The sequence below is a fragment of the Pseudophryne corroboree genome, chromosome 5 (assembly GCF_028390025.1).
Source record: "Pseudophryne corroboree isolate aPseCor3 chromosome 5, aPseCor3.hap2, whole genome shotgun sequence".
Lineage (NCBI taxonomy): Eukaryota > Metazoa > Chordata > Amphibia > Anura > Myobatrachidae > Pseudophryne > Pseudophryne corroboree.
In genome coordinates this window covers 384,538,043-384,562,001 of record NC_086448.1, presented here as the reverse complement: position 1 = coordinate 384,562,001, position 23,959 = coordinate 384,538,043, and the positions used below count along the sequence as shown (strand labels likewise).

Genomic DNA, 23,959 nt, shown 5'->3' with positions numbered 1-23,959 from the left:
GTCCTAAAATTTGCAACAAGGTCACTGGATGGCTAAGTAAGCGACCCAAGTGGCCGACACAAACACCTGGCCCATCTAGGAGTTGCACTGCAGTGTCAGACAGGATGGCAGATTTAAAAAATAGTCCCCAAACAGCACATGATGCAAAGAAAAAGAGAGGTGCACCAAGGTCGCTGGATGGCTAAGCTAAGCGACCCAAGTGGCCGACACAAACACCTGACCCATCTAGGAGTGGCACTGCAGTGTCAGACAGGATGGCAGATTTAAAAAATAGTCCCCAAACAGCACATGATGCAAAGAAAAAAAGAGGTGCAATGAGGTAGCTGGATGGCTAAGCTAAGCGACCCAAGTGGCCGACACAAACACCTGGCCCATCTAGGAGCGGCACTGCAGTTTTCTAGCGAGAGGATGAGTGCTTTCATCCTCATGTGAATCTGAACCACTAGCCATGAACATAGGCCAGGGCCTCAGCCGTTCCTTGCCACTCCGTGTCGTAAATGGCATATTGGCAAGTTTACGCTTCTCATCAGACGCTTTTAATTTTGATTTTTGGGTCATTTTACTGAACTTTTGTAGTATACTTGACGACACAGAGGTAGAGCAGTGGACTACTGTACCGTACTGCTATATATATATACTGGTGGTCAGCAAAATTCTGCACTGTCCTCCTACTATATACTGCGCACAACTAAAATGCAGCACAGGTATGGATGCATAGTATACTTGACGACACAGAGGTAGAGCAGTGGACTACTTTACCGTACTGCTATATATATATACTGGTGGTCACAGCAAAATTCTGCACTGTTCTCCTACTATATACTACAATGCAGCACAGATATGGAGCGTTTTTCAGGCAGAGAACGTAGATATTTGCAGCACACTGACACAGATATTTGCAAGCACACTGAGCACAGATATTTGCAGCACACTGAGCACAGATATTTGCAGCACACTGAACAATGAAACTGAGAGAACGCAGCCACGTCCTCTCGCTATCATCTCCAAAGCACATGTGAAAATGGCGACGACGCACGGCTCCTTATATAGAATACGAATCTCGTGAGAATCCGTCAGCGGGATGATGACGTTCAGGCGCGCTCGGGTTAACCGAGCAAGGTGGGAAGATCCGAGGCTGCTTCGGAACCGTGTAAAATGGGTGAAGTTCGGGGGGGTTCAGATCCCGAGGAACCGAACCCGCTCATCACTAACTGTGTCAGATATTAGCGTGCATAAAATGGGGAATTGATGCAAGGGACGAGAGTATTATACTCCCATTATATAAATCATTTGTGAGGCCACATCTTGAATACTGTGTGCAATTTTGGGCACCATATTACAAAAAGGATATCCTGGAGCTAGAAAAGGTTCAGAGGCGGGCGACCAAACTAATCAAGGGCATGGAGACGCTGGAATACGAGGAAAGGCTTGCAAGGCTAGGCATGTTTTCATTGGAAAAGAAGAGACTAAGAGGGGACATGATCAACATCTACAAATATATAGGGGGTTAATACACAGAGCTTGGACGGGACCTTGTTTCTATAAGATCAGCACAGAGGACACGTGGTCACTCATTTAGGTTAGAGGAGAGGAGTTTTCGCACATTGAGGCAAAAATAGGATTTTGGTACTCATCGTTAAATCCTTTTCTCCTAGTCCGTAGAGGATGCTGGGGACTCCAAAAGGACCATGGGGTTTAGATGGAATCCGCAGGAGCTTGGGCACACTAAAAGACTTAAGACTGGGTGTGAACTGGCTTCTCCCCCAATGCCCCTCCTCCAGACTTCAGTTATAGGAACTGTGCCCAGGAGAGACGGACATTACAAGGAAAGATTTTTGACTTAACTAAGGGCTACCAAATTACCAGCCCACACCATAACACACCGTACAACCAGAATAACTCCAAACCAGATAACAGTATGCATAAACTCCAGCAACCAGCTGCAATAACCCAATACACAAGTCGTGTAAAAACTAACTTAACCAGTAAGAAAAATATATATAATGCAAGAAATAGTCCGCACTGGGACGGGCGCCCAGCATACTCTACGGACTAGGAGGAAAGGATTTAACAGTGAGTACCAAAATCCTATTTTCTCTTACGTCCTAGAGGATGCTGGGGACTCCAAAAGGACCATGGGGATTATACCAAAGCTCCAGAACGGGCGGGAGAGTGCGGACGACTCTGCAGCACCGACTGAGCAAACGCCAGGTCCTCATCGGCCAGGGTATCGAACTTATAGAATTTTGCAAAAGTGTTCGAACCCGACCAAGTAGCCGCACGGCAAAGTTGTAGTGCCGAAACACCTCGGGCAGCCGCCCAAGAGGAGCCCACCACTTTGGCACCGGCAACCCCACCGAAGAATGAGCTTGCTGGATCGTACTACAAATCCAACATGCAATAGCCTGTTTTGACGCAGGATGACCAACCTTGTTTGCCGCATACAAAACAAACAACGCCTCCGTTTTCCTAGTAACCGCTGTCCTAGAAACGTAAACTTTTAACGCTCTTACAACGTCCAGAGAATTCGGAATCGCCACCTCTTCCGTAGTAACCGGAACTACAATAGGTTGGTTAATGTGAAATGACGAAACCACCTTTGGCAGAAATTGTTGACTAGTCCTCAATTCTGCCCTATCCGAATGAAAAACCAAGTACGGACACTTATGAGATAACGCTGCCAATTCCGATACTCGCCTGGCAGATGCCAGTGCCAAAAGCATAACCACCTTCCAAGTGAGAAACTTTAACTCAACCTTCTACAAAGGTTCAAACCAGGAAGACATGAGGAACCGCAAAACTACATCAAGGTCCCATGGCGCTACAGGCGGTACAAACGGTGGATTGATATGCATCACACCCTTTACAAACATCTGAACCTCTGGGAGAGCAGCTAACTCCTTTTGAAAGAAAATAGACAAAGCCGAAATTTGCACTTTGATGGAACCCAATTTCAGGCCTGCATCTACACCCGCCTGTAAAAAGTGGAGAAAACGACCCAAGTGAAAATCTTCCGTAGGAGTCTTTTTAACCTCACACCAGGAAACATACTTCCTCCAGATACGGTGATAGCGTTTTGCCGTAACCTCTTTCCTAGCCTTAATAAGAGTTGGAATGACCTCCCTGGGAATACCCTTACGAGCTAAGATCTGGAGCTCAACCTCCATGCCGTCAAACGCAGCCGCGGTAAGTCCGGAAACACGCATGGACCCTGAAACAACAGATCCTCCTTTAGAGGAAGCGGCCAAGGATCTTCCACCAGTAAGTCCTGAAGATCTGGATACCAGGCCCTTCTTGGCCAGTCTGGAACGACGAGAATCGCCTGAACCCTTGTTCGACGAATGATCCCCAGCACCTTCGGAATGAGAGGAAGTGGAGGGAACACATACACCGACTTGAACACCCACGGAGACACCAGGGCGTCCACCGCCGTAGCCTGTGGGTCCCTTGCTCTGGAACAATACCTCGGGATCTTCTTGTTGAGCCGAGACGCCATCATGTCTATTAACGAATTCCCCAGCGTATTGTCACCTCTGCAAAGACCTCTTTGTGCAGAGCCCACTCTCCCGGATAGAGTTCGTATCTGCTGAGAAAATCCGCTTCCCAGTTGTCCACCCCCAGTAGGAAAACTGCTGACAGTGCGCTGACGTGTTGTTCCGCCCAGCGAAGTATCTTTATGGCTTCCGCCATTGCCGCTCTGCTCCTTGTTCCGCCTTGCCGGTTTATATGGGCCACCGCTGTAATGTTGTCTGACTGTACCAGGACCGGTCGACCCTGAAGAAGACTTCCTGCTTGGAGCAGGCCGTTGTAAATGGCTCTTAACTCTAGAACATTTATGTGGAGACAAGCTTCCTGGATCGACCATTTTCCCTGGAAGTTTCTTCCTTGGGTGACTGCACCCCAGCCCCGGAGACTTGCATCCGTTGTCAGAAGTACCCACTCCTGGATTCCGAAGCGGTGTCCTCCCAGTAGGTGATGAGCTTGTAGCCACCACAGGAGAGAGATTCTGGCTCTGGGACATAAACTTATTTTCCGGTGAATGTGTAGATGAGACCCGGACCATTTGCTCAGCAAGTCCCACTGAAACACGCGGGCATGAAATCTGCCGTATGGAATGGCTTCGTACGCCGCAACCATCTTCCCCAGAACCCGAGTACACTGATGTATCGACACACTCGACAGCTTCAGAAGTTCTCTGACCATCGACTGCAATTCCAGAGCCTTTTCTTCTGGAAGGAATACCTTCTGTAACTCCGTGTCCAGAAACATGCCCAGAAACGTAAGCCGAGTGGTCGGAGTCAACTGGGATTTCGGCAAATTGAGAACCCATCCGTGTTGTCGCAGAACCGATAGAGACACCTCCACACTTCTCAGCAATCGTTCCTTGGACCTCGCCTTTATCAGGAGATCGTCCAAGTACGGGATAATTGAAACCCCCTGTTTGCGAAGAAGAACCATCATTTCCGCCATGACCTTGGTGAAAATCCTCGGAGCCGTGGAAAGCCCAAACGGCAACATCTAAAATTGGTAATGAGAATCCTGTATCGCAAACCTGGGGAAAGCCTGTTGCGGAGGATATATCGGGACATGCAAGTAGGCATCCTTTACGTCGACTGACGCCATAAAATCCCCCCCTTCTAGGCTGGAGATCACAGCTCGAAGGGATTCCATCTTAAACTTGAAAACTTTCAAGTATGGATTGAGGGATTTTAGATTTAGAATTGGCCTGACCAAACCGTCCGGTTTTGGCACTACAAAGAGGCTTGAGTAAAACCCCTCCCCCCGCTGCGACGAGGGAACGGGAATAATGACCCTCTGTAGACACAGTTTTTGAATTGCTGCTAACACCACTTCCCTGTCCGGTAGAACTACTGGTAACGCCGAAATGAAGAACCGGTGAGGGGGCAACTCCTGAAACTCCAGCTTGTATTCCTGAGACACGATCTCTAGTACCCAAGGATCCAGGCCTGATTGAATCCAGACCTGACTGAAATTTCGTAGACGGCCCCCCGCCAGTTCGGACTCCCCCAGGGAAGCCCCAGCGTCATGCAGTGGACTTGGTAGCAGCCGGGAAGGACTTCTGGTCCTGTGCGCCTCAGGCTGCAGGAAGTTTTCTTCCTCGCCCTCTACCCTTTGAGGCGAGGAAAGACGAACCTTTTCCACGCCTGTATTTATTGTGACGAAAGGACTGCATCTGTTGATGTGGTGCCTTTTTCTGTTGTGTGGGAACATAAGGAAGAAAAGAGGACTTACCCGCAGTCGCGGTCGAGACCAGGTCAGCCAAGCCATCCCCAAACAAGACATTACCTTTGAAGGGTAGCGCTTCCATAGCCCTCTTGGAGTCGGCATCAGCGTTCCATTGATGGATCCACAGGGCCCTCCTGGCGGATATCGACATGGCACTGGTTCTTGAACCCAAGAGACAGACGTCCCTCGACGCATCTTTTATGTAATCTGCTGCGTCCTTAATATAACCGAGAGTTAGAAGGACATTATCCTTATCAAGAGTATCCATATCATTAGCTAAATTCTCAGCCCATTTAGCAATAGCACTACTCACCGATAACGACGCCACAGCGGGTCTGAGTAATGCACTCGAAATAGCGAAAATGGACTTCAAAGACGTCTCCAGCTTGCGATACGCCGGATCCTTGAGAGCTGCCGTGTCGGGAGACGGAATCGCCACCTTCTTAGACAAACGAGATAAAGCTTTATCAACATTTGGAGATGCCTCCCATTTTTCCCTGTCATTAGTGGGAAAAGGATACGCCATGTAAATTCTCTTGGGAATCTGCCATTTCTTATCCGGCGACTCCCACGCCTTTTCACAAAGAGTATTCATTTCATGAGACAGGGGAAATTTTACCTCAGGTTTCTTTTCTTTGAATAAGCAAATCCTTGTTTCCTGAACCGCAGGTTCATCAGAAATGTGTAAAACATCTTTTATAGCCACAATCATGTACTGAATACTCTTAACCAAACAGGGATGTAACGCTGCCTCAGTGAAATCGACGTCGGAATCAGAGTCCGTGTCGGTATCAGTATCCCCCACCTGATTAAACGTCCGCTTTTGCGACCCAGATGGGGTTTGAACCTGAGACAAAGCCTCTTCCATGGACTTTTTCCACACCTGGGTCTGCGCCTCAGACTTATCTAACCTCTTAGATAAGGAAGTTACATTCGAGTTTAACGTACTGAGTAATGCTAGCAAATCCGGTGTCGGCTGCGTCGACATCCCTAATTCTAGCCCCGCATCCACTCCACCAATAACCTCCTCCGGCGAATAAGCTTCTGCCTCAGACATGTCGACACACAGTACCGACACACCCCAACACACAGAGAATCCCTGTTAGGTGACAGGTCCAACAACTAAGCCCAGATAGAGGACACAGAGGGAGTATGCCAGCCCACACCCCAGCGCCCATATATCGGAAAACACAATATATGTACCCAGCGCTGCCTATTATAAAGCACCAACACTGCGGCCCCCCTCAGAACCAGCCCCCGTTACTTGAGAAGCGTGGAGGTCCCCGCAGCGTCTCCCTCCTGCAGCCGCGTGTAGCAGGGAAAATGGCGCCGGTGAGCCGCGGGTCGAAGCTCCGCCCCCTTTCCGGCGCGCTTCGGCCCGCCAATTTCAAATTTGGTGTCGGGACACCCACAATCTTTGCGCCGCCAAGAAGAACTCCAGGAGCATGCTGCACAGGGCGCCCCCCCCCCAGCGCCCTGCACCCAGTGAAAGACCGTTGGTGATATGTGTGTGGGAGCATGGAGCACAGCGTGACCGCTGTGCTGTACCTCTGTCACTGAAGTCTTCTGCCGTCCTGAAGTCTTCTGATTTTCTCATACTCACCCGACTTCTGTCTCCAGGCTTCTGTGAGGGGGTGACGGCGTGGCTCCGGGAACAAGCAGCTAGGCGCACTAAGTGATCGAACCCTCTGGAGCTAATGGTGTCCAGTAGCCGAGAAGCAGAGCCCTGAAACTCACAGAAGTAGGTCCTGCTTCTCCCCCCTCACTCCCACGCTGCAGGGAGCCTGTAGCCAGCAGGTCTCCCTGAAAATAAAAAACCTAACAAAAAGTATTTTCTTAGAGAAACTCTGTAGAGCTCCCCTAGTGTGTGTCCCATCACTCCTGGGCACAAAGTCTAACTGAGGTCTGGAGGAGGGGCATAGAGGGAGGGGCCAGTTCACACCCAGTCTTAAGTCTTTTAGTGTACCCAAGCTCCTGCGAATCCCGTCTATACCCCATCGTCCTTTTGGAGTCCCCAGCATCCTCTAGGACGTAAGAGAAACGTTTTTTTCACAGTAAGGACAATACATGTTTGGAATTCCCTGCCTGAGAGAGTAGTAATGGTGGACTCAGTCAACACCTTTAAGAATGGGTTAGATAAATTCCTATTGGATAAAAATATTCAGGGTTCTGGTGCGTAGGCACACATGATAGTTAATATACTAGTCCTAACATAAAAATAACTAGTCCTATAATAAGACTGCTTAGGAGACCACAAATAGGTTGAACTCGATGGACAATTGTCTTTTTTCAACCTTAGTTACTATATTACTATGTTACTAGTACTGATAACAATATTGTGTCAGTGGACGGTGATCCCTGATAAGCCGTCCAATCACATTCAGGCAGTGTAAACAGTCATTGTGCTCGACACCTCCTCTTAAGCTTGATTTTTTACAATATGCTACAGTACTCTACTGTATGCGGACATTGTATTCAACCCTTTATCGGGCCGTCCGTAAACTGTTGTTACCTGATATAAAGAATCCTGCTGTAAAAAAATGCCCCAGAAGTCTTACAGAAAGACAGTTAATTTCAGGTTCATTATTCTGAAAATACCCGCTCTCCCCTCCTACCAGCAGCATTCCACTCTAAGCCGCTATTCATGACTTCATTACTAGAGTATGTATGAAACTGTATTAAGTACATCTTATGTGGCATAAGGTGCACACTTCACATCATATTCTCAATAGGTGTCAAGGCTGCTACAGCTTTTTAGCGTGGCCGTGTGGGGTTAAAGGCAGTGCCTTATGTAGCCATCGTCTCGGGTTCTATGCCCAGACCGGGATGAGGTCACTGTGTAAATAGAAATTATATATATATATATATATATATATATATATATAAAGTGAATATATATATAATTAAAGCACTTCTTTGCATCTACTTACAAGTCTCCGAGTGCCACCATTTTGCTCATATACATTGGGACTTTGTACCCTTGGAAGGCACCAGAGCGAAAGCTTTTGAACTAAAGACACTAGTGCCGGATACGTGTGTGTGTGTGTGTGTGTGTGTGTGTGTATATATATATATATATATATATATATATAGAGAGAGAGAGAGCGAGAGAGAGAGAGAGGGAGAGTGAGAGGCATGCAAAACAGAAGTGGCACTCCTGGACCATTTGCTCAGTGGAAAATAAACTGTGCTCTAATCAACATTTTGGGGCACTTCCCCCCCATCATCCTGATTGCCTAACACTTGAGGGTGTGGGCAGTAGCGTCATGAGGAGGGTGCGGGGGTGCCGCCCGCACTCAGGTGTATCCCTTCAATGTGGTGACACCAAACAAGAGCCGCACACCTTGCACCTGCTGCATTCCCATCATGATACTGTCACTGACACTGTCAATGTGTCAGACAGCATGGACCCGGCCGCGGCACACTCACACCTGCTGGGCAGGTGCACAATCATAACTGTGCCGCGGCGGGCAGAGTCTTCTTGTTGCAGGCGGGAGTGTATGATTTTGAGTCAGCGGGGGTGCGATCCTAACTGCAGTGCTCTTTTTGCCATCTGGCACCAAGCACTGCAGTTATGATCGGACCCCTGCTGACTCAAAATCATACACCCCCGTCTGCAACAATAACACTCCGCCCACCGCGGCGCAGTTGTGATCGCATCCCTCCCCCTGCTGACTCAAGCCACTGCCTGAACACCGCCGCCGCCGGGTCCATACTGTCTCAGCCAGGATGCCGGTTGCTGTATGTCACTCCTTGTGACATCATCATGCACGCCGGCACCGCTTGCGGCTTGCCATACTCCTCACCACCACCATCCACGTCCTGCTCACCGCTGCTGCCGCCGCCCATGTCCTCCACTGCCCAGGGCCTTCAACTTCACACTGTCGCCAACTACACCCCCCTCCGCTGCTCAGGTAATGTTCCCCTGCTTCCCTATGTCGCTGTCACTCTTCCTGTCCCTGCTGTCACTCGCTCTGTCCCTGCTGTCACTGTCTCTCTGTCACTGTCCCTGCTGTTACTGTACCTCTGTCACTCTGCCTGAACTTATGTCCCTGCTGTCACTCTCCTTGGCCCTGAACCGTGGATCATACCATGTGCTATAAAGTGAATTTTGCCTCTTACCGTGTGCTATAATGTGAATTTTGGCTCTTACCGTGTGCTATAATGTGAATTTTGGCTCTTACCATGTGCTATAATGTGAATTTTGGCTCATACTGTGGGCTATAATGTGAATTTCGACTCATACTGTGTGGTATAATGTGAATTTTGGCTCATACCATGTGCTATACTGTGAATTTTGGCTCATTCTGTGGTAATATAATGTGAATTTCAGCTCATTCCGTGTGCTATAATATGAATTTTGGCTCATTCTGTGTGCTATAATGTGAATTTCGGCTCATACCATGTGCTATAATGTGAATTTCGGCTCTTACCGTGTGCTATAATGTGAATTTCGGCTCATACTGTGTGGTATAATGTGAATTTTGGCTCATTCTGTGTGCTATAATGTGAATTTTGGCTCATTCTGTGTGCTATAATGTGAATTTCGTCTCATTCTGTGTTCTACAATGTTAATTTTGGCTCATACTGTGTGGTATCATGTGAATTTCGGCTCATACTGTGTGGTATAATGTGTAAGGGGCACCAGCCCTAGACAGTACAAGGGGTCCTCCTATAGTGGTGCATAATGTGTACAAGGGGTATATGGTATGGTACACTTCACTTAAGGACACCCCCCCTTTTCTGGACCACTTTTCCATACCCCCATTTCAAAATTTCAACTTCGACCACTGTATGTATGTGTGTGTGTGTGTGTATGTATATATATATATATATATATATATACACTGCTCAAAAAAATAAAGGGAACACTAAAATAACACATCCTAGATCTGAATGAATTAAATATTCTTATTAAATACTTTTTTCTTTACATAGTTGAATATGCTGACAACAAAATCACACAAAAAATTATCAATGGAAATCAAATTTATTAACCCATGGAGGTCTGGATTTGGAGTCAACCTCAAAATTAAAGTGGAAAAACACACTACAGGCTGAACCAACTTTGATGTAATGTCCTTAAAACAAGTCAAAATGAGGCTCAGTAGTGTGTGTTGCCTCTACGTGCCTGTATGACCTCCCTACAACGCCTGGGCATGCTCCTGATGAGGTGGCGGATGGTCTCCTGAGGGATCTCCTCCCAGACCTGGACTAAGGCATTCGCCAACTCCTGGACAGTCTGTGGTGGATGGAGCGAGACATGATGTTCCAGATGTGCTCAATTGGATTCAGGTCTAGGGAACGGGCGGGCCTGTCCATAGCAACAATGCCTTCGTCTTGCAGGAACTGATGACACACTCCAGCCACATGAGGTCTAGCATTGTCTTGCATTAGGAGGAACCCAGGGCAAACCGCACCAGCATATGGTCTCACAAAGGGTCTGAGGATCTCATCTCGGTACCTAATGGCAGTCAGGCTACCTCTGGCGAGCACATGGAGGGCTGTGTGGTCCCCCAAAGAAATGCCACCCCACACCATTACTGACCCACTGCCAAACCGGTCATGCTGGAGGATGTTGCAGGCAGCAGAACGTTCTCCTTGGCGTCTCCAGACTCTGTCACGTCTGTCACATGTGCTCAGTGAGAACCTGCTTTCATCTGTGAAGAGCAAAGGGCGCCAATGGCGAATTTGCCAATCTTGGTGTTCTCTGGCAAATGCCAAACGTCCTGCACGGTGTTGGGCTGTAAGCACAACCCCCACCTGTGGACGTCGGGCCCTCATACCACCCTCATGGAGTCTGTTTCTGATCGTTTGAGTAGACACATGCACATTTGTGGCTTGCTGGAGGTGATTTTGCAGGTCTCTGGCAGTGCTCCTCCAGTTCCTCATTGCACAAAGGCGGAGGTACCGGTCCTGCTGCTGGGTTGTAGCCCTCCTATGGCCTCCTCCACATCTCCTGATGTACTGGCCTGTCTCCTGGTAGCGCCTCCATACTCTGGACACTACGCTGACAGACACAGCAAACCTTCTTGCCACAGCTCGCATTGATGTGCAATCCTGGATGAGTTGCACTACCTGAGCCACTTGTATGGGTTGTAGGGAAGTCATACAGGAACATGGAGGCAACACACACTACTGAGCCTCATTTTGACTTGTTTTAAGGGCATTACATCAAAGTTGGATCAGCATGTAGTGTGTTTTTCCAATTTAATTTTGAGGGTGACTCCAAATCCAGACCTCCATGGGTTAATAAATTTGATTTCCATTGATAATTTTTGTTTGATTTTGTTGTCAGCACATTCAACTATGTAAAGAACAAAGTATTTAATAAGAATATTTCATTCATTCAGATCTAGGATGTGTTATTTTAGTGTTCGATTTATTTTTTTGAGCAGTGTATATATATATATATATATATATACATACATATATACATATATAATGAAACAGACCACATGAATTTGTTTACCTAAGAAATGTGGGATCCAACTGAAAATGCTAAATTGCGGTACTCGCAGTAAGGTGTTTCACATTATTTTTTTTACAAAATATGACCTGGGAGAAGTGAATTAAAAAGTAAGGAGACCTTCCTCGACCCAATAAAGTGACTCCTTTGTTAGCAAAATCATCTAGAAAGTTAGGCCCTCATTCCGAGTTGATCGCTCGCTAGCTACTTTTTGCAGCCGTGCAAACACATAGTCGCCGCCCACGGGGTGTGTATTTTCGCTTTGCAAGTGTGCAAACGCGTGTGCAGCCAGGGGGGACAAAAACGTTTTTTGCAGTTTCTGAGTAGCTCTGGACTTACTCAGCCCTTGCGATCACTTCAGTCTTTTTGGTCCCGGAATTGACATCAGACACCCGCCCTGCAAACGCTTGGACACGCCTTCGCTTTTCCAAACACTCCCAGAAAATAGTCAGTTGACACCCAAAAAGCCCTCTTCCAGTCAATCTCCTTGTGATTGGCTGTGCGAATGGATTTTTCATTAAATCCATCGCCTAGCTACGATCCGCTTTGTACCAATACGACGTGCGTGCGCATTGCGGTGCATACGCATGCGCAGTAGTAACCTGATCGCTGCACTGCGAGAAACAGCAGCAAACTTTCAACTCTGAATGACCCCCTTAGTGAGCATAGGGAGAGCACTGGAGACTTTCAAAAGGTGTCACATGGCTGATTTGTGCATTTTCTTAAAAAAAGTAATTAACTGTAAAAAGCGTACAAATTGAATTTACTTACAAAGGTATGTTGATATTGTAATTTAAAGGTATAATGTTAATTGCGTTAGCTGTTTATGGACCTAATTCTGGTTGCATTTCATTTTAGCAATAATCGCAATCGAGCAAATTTTTTTCTAAAATGCCCCACGGTGACAGTGAGCACGCAATCAAAATGCGCATGCAATCAAAGTGCGGTCACATCCCTAAAGGATGCGACTGCACTTTCATTGACAGTGGTGGGCATTGGGGACCGGCATAGCAGGGCGTGGTTGCAAAAGGGGGTCAGAGCTTTTTTGGGGCGGCTTCATGATATCACACGTGCCCACTGCAACCCGAAAAATAGCTGCGTCTGCAGGGGGTCATCCTTAGTTTCTGCTTCAGTGATGTGATCTCAATTATTTTGCGATTGCATCGCTGGATGCCAATTAGCATGCCGAATGGCCCCCAGCATGCTACAGAAACGATTTCAGATTCTGCTTTTTAGCAGAATATGCAAACCAACCTGAATAGGGTCCTATGTCACTACTATTGCCATCGCATTCAGTGATATACAGGAATTATGATTTACAAGTAAAACTAGTACAAAAACATTTCTAAACATTCAGTGTGGTGCGATATGGGAGGAGGTGACACCATGAGTTACTACATCGGGTGACACCAACCCTAGTGACACCTCTGGGTGTGGGGATATACGGTGAGCTTACCATGTTTATTAGTTATATGTCTTAACATAGATAATGTACTAAAAATTGCACTAAACAGTTGACCTGATTCCACTATCACCGAGTGCCTCCATTCTGTATTCGTGTGTGTGTGTGTGTGTGTGTGTGTATATCTATATATCGATAGATAGATAGATAGATAGATAGATAGATAGATAGATAGATAGATAGATAGATAGATAGATAGATAGATAGATAGATAGATATAACAATATCATATAATATACTTACCACAATGCATGCTTGGATATATGGAGGATCCAACTTGTCTGGCTGATGGCTGTGTTGTCCAGGGCTTGACAAAGCCAGTTCTCCCATTTCTTGAAGTCCAGGATGTCAAGATGATGTCTGTCAGGTTGCTGTTTGTGGTTGTTTTTCTGTAAATAAAATAACCAAGAAATTATAAAAAGTTTGTAAATAAAAAAATAGAACGTTTTATAACATAATTGAATGAAATAATTACATTTTTGGTGAACGATGGAGGGATCATGGCTGTCCAACATTCCCTCGATGCCAACAACTAGGATGGAATTAATGTGATCTCACATCTCCTTCCAGTTTATCCAATAGATGTTGAGCTCTGGTTCACCACTGGTTACTCTTTCGTCGGCTGCCACTTTGGCCATCTTCTTCCATTTTCTTCTTTTTACACTGCCGGCAGTCAGTGTACCTTTTTTCTTGAATACATCGATATCTCTTTGCTTACTGTATCTGCACAGACAGTGACCTTCACTGCGATGTCTGCCTATAGTGCTCTCTTCTCCTTTCATGAAATCCATGTAATCCAATTAGCCAGTCATTGTCTTTATCTACATAGTCAATGAGTGTTTTGAGCAGTGGTGGCTCACAATCCCCACAGGTCCCGATCGTTGCCATGATGTAAAGGCACTTCTGCCAAGTGGCTTCCCTGTGGTCGCTAGATGACCATTATGATGGTCAGCTGCTGCGAATCCTGGGCTGACTGGATGCTGTGGGAGACATGCTGCGCTCCAGCTGCACGGTGTTAGTTACTCAAAGGGGGCTTGGCTGCTGGTGATTGGTTGCTGTCCCTTTATCTTGTAGTCAGTCCTACCATGCCCTCCCCATTATAGTTCATGCCAGCAAGAGCCCCTGGTTCTCTGTTCCTGGGAGCTAGATCCTGGTTCTACTCCTGTTGGTTCTGGAAGTTGTCCTGTATACTTGGCTTGCTGTCATCTGCCAGAGTCCTACACGGCTGGAGCCACAACCTTCAGCTTATCCTGTATACCTGGAATGATGTTATCTGCCAGAGTCAAGTATGGCTGTTGCCGCAACTTTAAGTTTCCCCTCTATACCTGGCTTGCTGTCATCTGCCAGAATCCTGTTTGGCTGGAGCCACAAACTTCAGCTGATCCTGTATTCCATGGCTTGCTGTCATTTGCACAGAGTCCTACATGGCTGGAGCCACAACCTTCAGCTAATACTTGTACACAATTCTACATGGCTGGAGCAGCAATCTTCAGCTATAACCTGTATACCTGGCCTACTGTCATCTGCCAGAGTCCTTTACAGCTGGAGTCACAACTTTCAGCTATATTCTGCATTTCTGGCCTGTTGTCATCTGCCAGAACCTTGTACAGCTGAAGCCGCAACCCTCAGCTGTATCTAGCATTCCTAACCTGTTGCCACCTGTCAGAATCCTGTATGGCAGGAGCTGTAACTTCCCAGCCCTAAATTGTATTCCTGGCCTGCTTACCATCTGCTAGAGTCTTATCCACACCATCCACTAAGTGCCTGTATACCACCTACACAGTGCCTCATCCGCTCTGGCTGAGATTCCAACCCTATTCAGACCCCTTCCTCCGTACTCCTGAGAGTCCTCACCCTCAGTTACTCGCCAGTCCATGATCCAGTGGTCACCAGTCTATTGGGTGAGCCCCTCTAGCTTTAGGTTTTAAGTCCAGGGGACCCCTAATTACTGGTGTGCATATCAAGCACTAAGGGAACTACTGGGGATTGCTATTGGCAGAAGACCCTCTTGAGGGCTCTAGGGGGTCTCACACCAAAGTACTGGAGTTCTGTCTCAATGAGTACACAGTTCTCTTGATCTGAGAAGCGGGCTTCTCTGGGTGCCATCTTGCCACTTTTTTGGTTTGCACTGACTCTTCTTCTTCTGTTTAGCCTTCTTTCTCTGTCCTTGAATCTCTTTTTGTCTTCTTCCATTTGCCCTTCTCTGGCCATATCTTTTTTTGATGTGCTGCTCAATCCTCCATGTGCTCCCAACACTTCTTGCTGTTGTCAGGAGAATCCTCAGAAACACTGAGTGGGGTGAGTGTCGCTATACATATTTCCTGTGTACTTTAAAAAACAAAGAAGAAAGAAGAGGAAAGAATGTCTCTTTGTTGGCGCATGTAAAGTAATATTAAAATTTAACCTTTATTGAATATAAATTAAAATTGTCTAAACACGAAATAAAACAGTACAATACACTAACTATTCCACAGTGATATACATGTAACACACAATAAAGTGAATTTTATTAAAAACAAGGGGCCTAATTCTGAGTTGATCGCAGCATCAAGTTTGTTAGCAATTGGGCAAAACCATGAGCACTGCAGGAGGGACAGATATAACATGTGCAGAGAGAGTTAGATTTGGGTAGGTTATTTCGTTTCTGTGCAGGGTAAATACTGGCTGCTTTATTTTTACACTGCAATTTAGATTTCAGTTTGAACACACCCCACCCAAATCTAATTCTCTCTGCACATGTTATATCTGTCCCCCCTGCAGTGCTCATGGTTTTGCCCAATTGCTAACAAACTTGATGCTGCGATCAACTCAGAATTAGGTCCAAGGCTCGCTACCTGTGTTGTATCTAATATCAGGTCAATTTCATTTTATTATGAATCGAAATGCATTAACTTAATTGTCCAATAATCACAGACCCTTCAACATGACCCGCCCCACTAGGTACAAAATGCTCTGTTTCTGGACTTCCCTCTTAATTTATGATTTCCATCACCTGTGTTGAACTAGTTAAATGGTAAGAAAGCTGTTTCTTCACGGTAGCGTCTAGATTCTCTTCGCGCTAAGGACCTTTCCCATAACCCCCTGGGTCCATGTCACAATCTATTTGGAATAGTAAAGTGTGGCGAGCGAAGCGAGACACCGAGCCCGCGAGGGTCCAATGCTGCATAGAGAAATAAATTTGCCCCAAACGATCGGAGAACGAAGGAGACATTTAGATGCTGTAAGGGCGGAAGTGCTCTCCTGCCCTCTCGTTTTGTCACGTCCAGGTCCTTAGCACGAAGGCAACATAGACACAACCGTTTCTTCACAGGTGATGGCAATAATAAATTAAGAGGGAAGTCCAGAAACAGAGCATTTTGTACCTAGTGGGGCGGGTCATGTTGGAGGGTATGTAATCAGAATGTAATGTGCTCGGAGAGACTATGGTAAGTCTTATTGGGTTAAGTGTTCTAGACAATTGTCCTGTCAATACCCAGAATTGGGATACTGAAAGATGACTAATAGCCACTCAAAGTATTTTTTCTTTCCCCCCCCCCTTTTTTTTCTTTTTCTTCTCAATATATTAAAAAGAAAAACAATACATACACAAATGAATGCTTCAGGTTTGCGGGACATCGATCTTTCCCTATACTTAACATGGGAGATGGTCCATTGGCCAAGCAAAGGGCACCATGTGACCAACTCTCCCATGTTGAGAATGGGACTAACTACTATTGGCCGGACAGGTCATGTGACGGGCATGACGTAGGGCTGCGGGAGCCGCAGCCAGGAAGTCACCAGCGCTTCTCCTGTATGTAACACAGGAGTGGCGCGATTGGCTAGGAGAGACATGTGACACCTTAGCTACTGTGCAATTGGTCACTGGTTGCCAATATACGGTAACCAGGCACAGCAATCGGGTTAGCCTAGAGAAAGTCTAAAACGAAACACGTGTCGGTGGCGCCATGGCCGCTACCTGATCTTATAAATGCATTAATGTGTTAGAATAGTATATATAAATCACTGTGCAAATACTGCAGATAGGAGACATTGGGTTATGCAGGCTGCAATTATTTAATGGTTACTCTGCTAATATATGAGAAAGCTGACTCTTATATAACTTAACACAGCATGACAATATCTATTCAATTACACTACTGTTAGGAGAAACGGGGCTGTGTATGCAGGCACTATTTAATGCTCCCCCTGGCAAAATAAGCTGGTATCTATGTAACTACAAATACCAGCAATCTTATACTATTTTATAGGATTGTGATTAATACATATACATGAACTACTGCAGGGAAATAATCCAATAGCTGCAGCATTTACTGCCTATAATGCTGTGACATATTACTGCTGATATGACATACTGAATTAAAAGTGCTGGAGTAATATAACAGTACAGCATGTCAATATCCATGTGATTATATATGGCAGCAATTTTTCTCCATTGCATGCTAATTGGATGACCCTATTATATTTAATATGGTGTCTGTATTTGTGAATAGTACAACCTAAAAGCTGCAGCATTCATTTATTAGTAGAGAAACTGGTTCAGATGTGGTGCATTTATACTCAATTCTTTATTTAATGACCAGTGACACATAAGCAGCCTGTTTACCATACTCAGGAACTGGGAACAGACCTAGTGATCTCATCCTAATAGATACAGTGTATGCACCTGTTAACAATACAGTCATCTGTTGAGAGCTACAATTTTCTACTTTGTAACAGAGAAAGTTATACTTACATATTCTCATCTGCCAGCAATAAAGATCTGTTATGTGGAATTTAATGTTGCTACAGTAGAATTTAACGTTGCTAATGCTGCTACAGTAGGTAATATATATGGATACCAGTAGCACAGACATAACTGTGCAATATTTTTTTTTAAATTCAATAAGTTTTTATTGGTTTTTACAATGCTTTAACATTTAAACATTGCCTAGGGCAAACATAACATACATACAACAACTAGACTAAAACACTTAAACAAATAAAATGTAATAAGATCAACAACATGCTTACGGTATTACATAGAGAGCTTAGTGTGATGTGGTATTAGGTATCCCATTCATAGTCATAAATAGCAATAAAGCAGTGGTGACCCAGATTTCCTATATATTAAACACACATTGTATTATCCTTTGTCACGGCATTATCGTGCCTTTGAATCCGGCCGACCACGGGCCACTCATCCCCGAGATCCCACACAGAAACCACTCATATCGGTCAGTTAAATAAATCTGGGGTTCAGCAGTATTCATCCGTGAAGCGAAATATCGAGAGCTCATCCACTTTCCCCAAATAGCAGTAAACTTTTTTTCCGCATTCCTGGCCAGATATACAAATTTTTCATGTGCGGCAGATGCATTAACCAGAGCAATCCAGGATTGTGGCGCTGGGGCTTCATTAGCCATCCATAGTCTGGCTATGCAAACCTTGCCAAAGCACAGAGGTTTATAACATAGCGTCGACTGGGCAGATCTAGAGCTTCCTCATCCATAGTTGCTAATATACAAGAGATAGGTGTAAGTACGGTAGAGGGGATACCCGTAACAACTATGGCACGTATAACCTCCTCCCAAAAAATCGACACCAAGGGACATAGCCATATCATATGCCAAAAGTCTGCTCCCAGACTGCCACATTTGGGACATTTTGAACTGTGGGATCCCCCTATATGTGACAGTCTCAGAGGGGACATATATACCCTGTGTAGCACGAACAACTGAATTTGTTGATATCGGACAGATGATGTTGAAAGCCGGCACGATCCCAGAGCACCCTCCCATATATCATCCGATACTGGACCTAGATCAGATTCCCACTTGGTCTTGAGGGCGCTAAGGGGGTCTATATGATGCATTTGAAGTAAACGGCCATATATTTTGGAGACTAAATGACCGGATCCCACCGTCTGCAACAGCAATTTGACCGGGGAATCAGTAAGCGCCGGCGGGCCATCGGGGAATTGGGCAGACATAGCATGTCGCAATTGAAGGAAGCGAAAAAAATACGCAGAGGGGACGTTAAATTCCTGTTGAATCTGCTGGAAGGATCTAAAAAACCCGTCAGTGTATAAGTGTCCCAGTGAAGTTACTCCCCATGGTTCCCACACCTCCCTGACTTGAAGCTGACACAACTCCGGCAGTCCATATTTATTGTCCAGCGGAGTATCAGGGTCAATGCCCTGTCCTTGCATTATCCGATGCGCCAGCCTCCAAACAGTAATATATTGTTTAATGAGTGGTAGTGCCGACACTTTGACGCCTCCACAGAGAAGCAGTCTCAGTGGGGAACCACCTGGATACTCCTGCAATACCAACTGTGAGTGCAGACTTGAAGTGTCAGAATCGTTAACCCATTCCCATAGATGTGCTAATTGTGCTGCAAAGTAATAAAAACGAAAGTTGGGAAGAGCCAGCCCCCCAGAAGTTTTGGGCCTGGTCAAAGTATTAAGTTTCAACCGTGCCCGTTTACTAGCCCAGACCAAATAGGACATCAAACCATCTATCTGTTTGAAAGTTTTATGGGGGATGTATATTGGGGATTGTTGTAGTATGTACAGGAGTTTGGGCTGAAAAACCATTTTCACCAAGTTAACCCTCCCTGTAACTGTCAGGGGCAATTTCCCCCAGACCTTCACTTTATTGCGAAGATAAGATATTTGCGGTGTAATATTAAGGGAAGTAAATTTATGAGGGTCGTTGGATACCCAAATGCCCAGATATTTAAAGGAATTCACCCATCTTAGCGGGAGAACAACCAATGGGGAGGCAGGGACCTCGCCCTGAAACGGGATAATGGAGGATTTCTCCCAATTGATCAGGAGCCCGGAGTAACATCCGAACTTATTAATAATATCTAAAATCTTAGGCATAGACTCAGCATAGCGATCCACAAATAGCAGGATGTCATCGGCATATAGAGCTATCTTCTCCTCCCTGGTGCCCACGGTGTATCCAATAATCTCAGGGTTCGCTCGCAGAAGACATGCAACAGGGGTTCAATGGCTATAGCAAATAGGGTAGGGGACAATGGGCATCCCTGGCGAGTACCTCTAGACAATGGAAAGGAATGTGACACAAAGCCATTCACCGCCACTCTAGCCATGGGAGAGGAATACAGCAAGCGGACGAATTTGATAAAGCTGGGGCCTATACCAAACTTGTGCATGATACTCCACAAGTACTCCCACTCCACGGAGTCAAAGGCCTTAGCGGCGTCCAATGAAACTACTATGGATGAGGGTGCCTCACGGGGGACCTGGAGATGGGTAAATAATCGTCTGAGATTAATGGATGTTGATTTATTGGGCATAAATCCCATCTGATCTGGGTGTATGATCTGCGTAATGACCTTATTTAATCTACATGCCAGGATTTTGGCCAGAATTTTAATATCGGTCTGTAGAAGGGAGATAGGTCTATAAGAATCAACCTTCCTATGGTCCTTATCGGGCTTCGGAAGGACAATAATCAATGCCTCCGCCATAGATAATGGGAGGGATTCCTGTGTGAATATCTGATTATATAGCTCAAGTAATTGGGGGACGAAAAAATCTAAATGACGTTTATATAGCTCAGACGGTATGCCATCGAGCCCTGAAGCCTTCCCATTGGGGGCAGCATTGATCGCATCCACAATCTTCTCTGGTGAAATAGGTGCCTCGAGGAAGTCATGCGCCTCACAAGTCAGCAAGGGGAGCTGTATAGTCTGTAGATATTCGTCTAATTGCATCGGGGTACAGTCTAGTTTAGAGCCATATAAACGCCTATAATACGACACGAATTCCGACGCAATCTGTGGGGTCTGCAATACAGTGGTACCGTCTGAGGCCTCTATTTCAACTACGGTATTAGTGGATCTCTCACCCCGTGCCAGGGAGGCTAAATAAGATCCCGGCCTATCCCCGGAGGCGTAAAAGGCGTGAGAGGAGAAGAGGAGTCTATGCTGAGTCTTTTCCATTAGACATTCCCTCCATTCCCCCTGAGCTGTCAACCATGCAGATTTGGAACTATCCAAGCAGTCCTGTAAATATTGTGCCTCTGCAGCAACACTTATGGTCTCTAGTTCGGACTCCCGGTGCCTGAAAAAGGTTTTTAAATTAGCCACTCGTTTAATTAGGGTTCCCCGCAAAAAGGCCTTGAACGCATCCCATAAATTAGAGATAGGCTGCCCAGCCTTGTTTATCTCGAAAAATTCCCGCCACGCAGTCACCAAATCGGAGCCATCTCCCATATGTACTAGCCAAAACGGATTAAACTTCCACACTGCCTGGCCCCTAGAGCAATTAAAATCCAGGGTCAATGTTAAAGGGGAGTGATCCGATATACCCCTAGTCTCATATTTGCTATCCCGGACCCTAGGAATCAGATCGTTCGAGAGAAGAGCCAGGTCAATCCTAGAGAACGAGGAGTGGGAGTGTGAGAAGCATGAATATTGTTTAACAGATGGATGTCTCAGTCTCCAGGGATCAACCAGGCCCAGCCCCGACACAACATCCGCAAAATCATTTCTACCAGAATGTGGACCAGAGGGATTAGAGGGAGTAGTAGAGAATCTATCCATCGCTTTATCTAATACATTGTTGAAATCCCCCACACAAACCACGGGTATACCCGGTGACAAGGCCATAAACCCTGCAACCTTTTTCAGGACATCGGAGGAGTACGGGGGAGGCACATATACGGACAGCAAAAGCAGAGGGGTACAGTGGATTTTACACTCTAAAAACACATATCTCCCCCATGGGTCCGTTTGTACTGACTCCATCACAAAGGGAACAGTCTTCTTTACAAGGATAGAGACCCCCGGAGAGGCAGAAGTGTGTGTAGAATGGAATGCCCATCCTACCCAAGGTCTCTTAATGGCTAGGGTCTTGCTGCCCACCAGGTGGGTCTCCATAAGACATATCACATCAGCGGCATACTGCTTAATTTTTCTAAGCACCAGAGATCTCTTAATCTTGTCATTGAGTCCCCGCACATTCCATGACACTATCCTAAGTCCAACCATGAGGGGTCGTTTTGATAATAATAGAGGCTACAGCCCGCAGCCAGCCAGATCCATCTTCTCTGCATACAAGTACAAGGCACCACCGCTCAATGAATAGGTTCGTAAGCCACACACACTCAAATTCTGAACATCCATACCAGAAACAACCGTAGCCTTTAACTTCCCCCCTCCCCCCACCCTGTACACTACTCCCAACCTGCAGCATACTTGGATCCCCTATCCTAACACTGGCTCAAGCCCAGAGCACACAACTTGTTATACTCTGGGTGGAGCCAAAAATATAATGGCCCTAAGAAAGAGAAAACAAAACACAAACAAAACATCCCCAGCCTTTAGACTAAATCACCCCCATAAGAAATAAAAAGGGGCGAAACATACAAAGTCACTCCCCGGGACTTAAGAGCAAAATACAATCGGGTGCATTCGGACCACAAGTATATCCCTCCTCTCCCCCATCTCTCCCAACCCACACATCCCAGCAATATAAGTATAATAATTGGCTTGTATGAGAAGGATAACAAGACAGAAAATCAGGCAAGTAATTATCCCCCCCACCACCCTCACATCCTCAGGGAGCAGCACTTAGACATTTAAACATTTTCCACATCCTGCATCCCCCCAGTAGATATGCAGACAATCTTATCCTGTACATAAAATCTCTTGCAACCATAGTCACAGGAATTAATCACGGATCAGCAAGAGCCCGTCTCGCCGGGAAGCGTCTATCCAGCCATATCATCGCCTCTCGAGGAGCCGCAAAAAATTTGGTTTCACCATCAGCTACCACTCGTAATCGTGATGGAAAGAGCATGGCGTATGGCAAATCAAGTTCCCGGAGTCTCCTCTTAACAGGCAGAAATTGAGCTCTATCTTTCTGCACCTCCACCGCAAAGTCTGGGAAGACCGATATTGGCGACCGTTCCATTTTAGGGGGCCTTTCGTGCGAGCAAGTTTCAGGACAGTGTCCCGGTCGCGGAAGTGAAGGAACTTGGCGATGAATGTACGGGGCGGAGCCCCCGGAGGCAACGGGCGCATCGGAACTCTATGAGCTCGTTCTATGGTGAAATGAGGCGAGAATTCCTCGGGTCCAAATGCCTTCCGAAGCCACTCCTCTAGAAATTCCTCAGGAGATGAGCCCTCCTCCTTCTCGGGCAAACCGATGAATCGGACATTGTTGCGACGTAGGCGTCCCTCCATATCCGTTAGTTTTTTGTGCACATCAGTCATTTGAGACTCCAAAGTATCAGTACGCCGTCCCAGCGGGGTGACAGTATCCTCGACATTGGAGATACGGGTTTCGACCTCACCCACCCTCTCTCTCACCCGTTGTAGGTCCTGATGTATAATGGAGAGATCAGACTGCACCTGCCCAATTTTATCAGCCAAACGGGCCTCACTAGCTGTCACGGCATCCAACACTCTTTGTAACGCAGCATCAGGCGGTTCTGATGAGGCAGAGCTGTATGCAGGAGAAGGGGGCGAAGACTCAGCTTGTGTAGTTTCCCTCCTCTGTTGTTGGGGACCGGGGTTGCGGACAAACTTTTCCATTGCGCCCGCCGCCGCGTTTTGTTGGCGGCCTTTCACCATTTTGGATAACACAATGCCGCCGTATTCGACCGGTTATATATCAAAGCAATGCAGGCAGAGAGAGGGGGCGCAGGCATCAACTCGCTGTGTGAGGGCCAGGAGACGCAGGACAAATATATATATATAAAAGGACCAGTGTTCCTGACAGTGTTGCTGCGTGTCGGCACTATGAATTTGGAAGCTGTGGTCAG

At 46.3% G+C, this 23,959-nt stretch overlaps 1 long non-coding RNA gene across 1 annotated transcript in view; it reads right to left on the bottom strand.

Annotated features, from left to right (window-relative positions):
- The window catches only part of LOC134927773 (uncharacterized), a 43,929-nt gene extending 27,097 nt beyond the window's left edge, over positions 1 to 16,832 (bottom strand). The window contains exons 1-3 of the long non-coding RNA XR_010177726.1: positions 16,764 to 16,832; positions 13,654 to 15,506; positions 13,422 to 13,567 (exon numbers count right to left, since the gene is read on the bottom strand). This is a non-coding gene — a long non-coding RNA (uncharacterized LOC134927773). The remainder of the gene's footprint in view (positions 1 to 13,421; positions 13,568 to 13,653; positions 15,507 to 16,763) is intronic.
- Positions 16,833 to 23,959: the final 7,127 nt, after the last annotated feature.